We start from the raw sequence: 4,100 nt of genomic DNA on the forward strand, positions 1-4,100 counted from the left end.
TGTGTTCCCGGCAGTGCATCGCTGCCCCTGGGGCTGCCGAGCTAATAACTCCGCTGCGCAGCATCCAACAAAATAATTTGTTTACTCTTGTGTGGTGCATTTATTAGATTTTAATGTTCTCCACCTCTTTGCTGATCCTAATTATAGCAATATTAAAAATGTCGCCGTGATTTTAGTGGTTTCGGAAACTTTTGTAAGGGGAGGATGAACCCTTTTATTGGATTGAGTTTTTGGTGCATTTCCATCTTCAGCCAAAAACACCCTTTCTGGTCCCCAGTTTTAATTATTTCAACTAATTGTTCAAATGGGTCTGTAAATCAAAAGATGCAATATGAAATTTTCTGTCAGGATGAAAGGCTGTAATGAAAAGTTAACGATTCTCATCAGTCGTCTGGCTTCTCTGATTTTTTGTCCTGATGCAGACTGGTCACAAGGAGAAGTAACTCTGGGATTCGTGCCAAACCATTTGCCTTTTCCAAAAGAAGCCTTAGGAGCATTGTGAGTTGGTCAGCTCGCTTGGTTTCCCATACAAAGCATGTGCCTGCTGTTCCTGGTTTGCAACCAACCCTTGTACAACTTCTTTTCCACACTGAATCTTCTTTATAAAAATAAAAAAATCCCATTTTCACTGACATAGTCATAGCAGCCTAGAAAAAATGCCCCTACCATTAAAAAGAGGAGTGCCAACAGCCTTTTGTTGTTTGCTTTCTGAAAAAATGTTGGATTCTTTTTGGATTATCATTTTTTTTACCCACAGGAACTGCATGGAACTACAGAATCATAGAATTGTCTAGGATGACCTTCAAGATCATCAAGCCTAATCATCAAAATCCTTCATGCCAGATCTTATCTTCATTTGGAATGCTTCCTTAGCAAATAGGAAGGTAGATGGAAGTCACTGCAGATAAGGGACCTGAGGATGTCCATGCAGAATGCCACTATCCATAGCCCAGCCACTGTTTGGGGATGCTGTTGTTCACCCCGCTTGTCCTGGGGCTTTGCTCGTCCCTGCCTCTTCTCCAGAAACCAGGGGCTCATTGCTTCTTCCCTGTTTATTACCCTTCCCCAATACAGCTCCTTTTTCAGAGCAATTTGCTCTTGCAGAGTCATTTCCATTGCCACAGGTAATTGTGCTACCTCAGCAGAGTGGCCCAGCATGGTTTATTGCCTTCTGCTCAGGCCAGGAGATTTTGGAGCAAATAGGGTGCTTAAACATGGCTGGTTGAAAAGCAGGATTAAAATGTGCTGGCAGAGAGATCATTCTAAATAAAGCCACGAAGTCAGAGAAGATCGTGGAAAAGAAATGCATGCTGGCAGGGAGGACGGCATCCTGCAGGAGCTGGCAGGAAAAGCGTGCTCAGCCTTGTCCTGTGTTCGGTGGTTATAGAAGGGATAGAAAAAATAAAAGGACTTTTTAGCACGGCTCAGGGCAGGGGTAACCCCAAATGCAAAAGAAGCGTGGGGAGAGATGCTGTGGGTGGATGTGGGGTGCTCTTCTCCCTCCTCCTGCTGGGGCTCTGCAGGTGTGAGCCCGTCTTGCATGAATCAGCAGGGCAGCCTGTGCTGGAGCTGCTCCTTCCAAAAAATGTCAGCAATTGCTTGATGAATTAAACATGTCCAAGGATTCCTTTCATCAGGGCGCTCACCACTATATTGCTTTCTAGGCTTTTTTTTTTTTTTTTCTTTCCCCTGTTGTTGCTCCATCTGCTAAAACTAGACAGAAACTGGGAAAGCCTTGATGTGTAGTTTGTGAACATGCAAGTTCTGATTTCAGAAGAGAGGCGGCTGAGCGCAGAGGTGTGCGTGGGGGGATGCACATGTTCCTACATCCCCGGTTACAGGAGGGAATTTTGTGTATTTTATCCTTAAGAAAAGAGGAAAAAACTCCCGACCTGAACAGCTGAGTGGTGCTGCTGCACATCGTACAGACAAGTGTGAATCAGACATCAGTGAGAAGAGAGGTGTGGGGGATGTTCTGGAGGATAATGGATGTGTCTAAGTGATAATGGGCTTGAAGCATAATTAATGTTAATGGATAGCATTTATATGGAATGCAAAGAATGTTCTGAAAGACAGGAAAAAAAATAAGATATGAAGTTTTAAGCTCTGAGGGAGCTACTATGCTGTTATTTCATGCATTTTATCTATGGAAAACCTTTGCTGTTTAGAAACTTGTGAGGACTTGGAGATATGTGGCTGGTTTTATTCACACTGTGACAAACGTGAGGTACTCTGTCCACAAGGCAGTGCCATCAGGCTGATATGGTGAAATAACAACTTTTCAATTCTTTGTGTGCATTGAAATCCAGAAAAAAAAAGACGATCTGAGCCAGAATAACAAAAATAAAAATGAAGAGGAGCTCTGCAGAGGGTATGAAACCTCAGGGAGGGTTTGTAACTTATAGCTGTGAGGAGGTAACCAGTAAAAAGAGCTTGTATGACTGCGAGTACTCATGGGCTCGTGCCCCTCTGGCAGTGCTGGTGATACTGCTTTCTCTAGGACTGGTCCATGGAGGATTGAGCCTATTGATGGATGCGGGAAGAAAAGCCCTTCCTCTGGCTCTGGTGGCAGATGGGGATGCTCTTGTGGCTGGAAATCTCTGATGCAGCACTAGCCCTGATTCATTATAGCAGTCGTTAGCCTGGAAACATAATTTTCCCGTGAACAGTGATGTTAAAATTCTTCAGAGCGGTTGTGTTGTAGTACATCTGCAATATTGCTGCCCTTGCTGGCTCTGCATCTCCAGATATTTATAGAAATGGAACTATAAGTCTTGTTACCTCTGTGGTAACAAGACATGGAGGGAAAGGTCTGTGTGTCTGCATCACGAACTACTTCCAGCTAGACTGCTCCTGGTCCAATACTTATTTCTTGCCTTGATTTGTGTTCCTTGGCTATAAATTTATTAATGCTCGTTGTGTATTTCCCACCAAATATTTCCTGGCTAGCAATTTGCCATGAATATTTACCATTCATATTCTGGACTATTTCCCTTCTATGGCAAATATTTCATTATTTTAAATTCGGCTGTCTAATGTGTAAGGCTAATGGTCTTTTTCAAATGAAAAACGGGCAAAGCACTTTATGAGAATATTATGAGCAAAAAGGTACTTTTTGTTGCTGAATTCAATTCTTTAGAACTTTAATTTCATAAAATTGTGGAGAAAAGCAAGCTCAGCTGCTAATGATTTGTACCAGTACTCGAGGGACTGCATGCTAACAACCCAGGGTCCCTATTTATTCGTGGAAGGGCTGCACAAATAAGGCTGAAAATAAGTTTTTTTTTGTTTTAATTAAAAATACAGGTACTGAGTTCTGGTCCCTCACACAAGAAATGTGCTTGGAAGAGCTTTTATTACCTTATTATTGTATCGCAGAGTCCTACAAATACAGAGGAAGATCATTGGACTGGTGAGCTGCTATTAATATTTAGGGAAATTAATGTGTGAGACAAATAATTAAAGGCTAAAGCAGTCCAGGCAAAGCAGGCAATATGAAAAACAATCCATGTCTTTTTTTTCTGGTGCCTGTACTGGACTCTGCAGACCTTTTGTCTCTCTGTGGATGGTTCTTGTTTGGTTTCTGACCATTACCATTTCACGGTCCCCTTCTGCAGTGACCCTAAAGACCACAGCTTGAGGTAGGATTAATAAGAGTTCAGATTTAGCACCAGCTGCCTTAGATGACTTCAGTTTTGCAGAGCAAATGCTAATTAGGTCCTCGGACCTGGCACCACTAATGGCATAGCTTCCTTGGTGTAAGCAGAATTAGCTCGAGCGTTAGACTGGGTGACAGATCCCTAAAGGATGGATTGTGGAAAGTCTCTGGGGAGCTGTCAAGGCACATGCCAAAACCACAAGGTTTGCAGCAGAGCCCATCTCCAGCAGAAGCTGGCGCTGGAAGCGGGTGGCCCCATGCACACGAGATGCTACCAAGGGGGAGGTTTTTGTCCATGCATCTGCCTCCCAGCTTCTTTTCAGTGCGTTGTTTCTGGTGAGGGGCAAACCTTTCTGTTTCACCTCTCTGAAAACAAGGATGCTCCTCACAGGGGACATTGCTTGCTCATGCAGAGAGCTTTTCTTTTCCTTCTGCCTTTAGA

Source organism: Aythya ferina, assembly GCF_964211825.1.
Source record: "Aythya ferina genome assembly, chromosome: 27".
Taxonomy (NCBI): domain Eukaryota; kingdom Metazoa; phylum Chordata; class Aves; order Anseriformes; family Anatidae; genus Aythya; species Aythya ferina.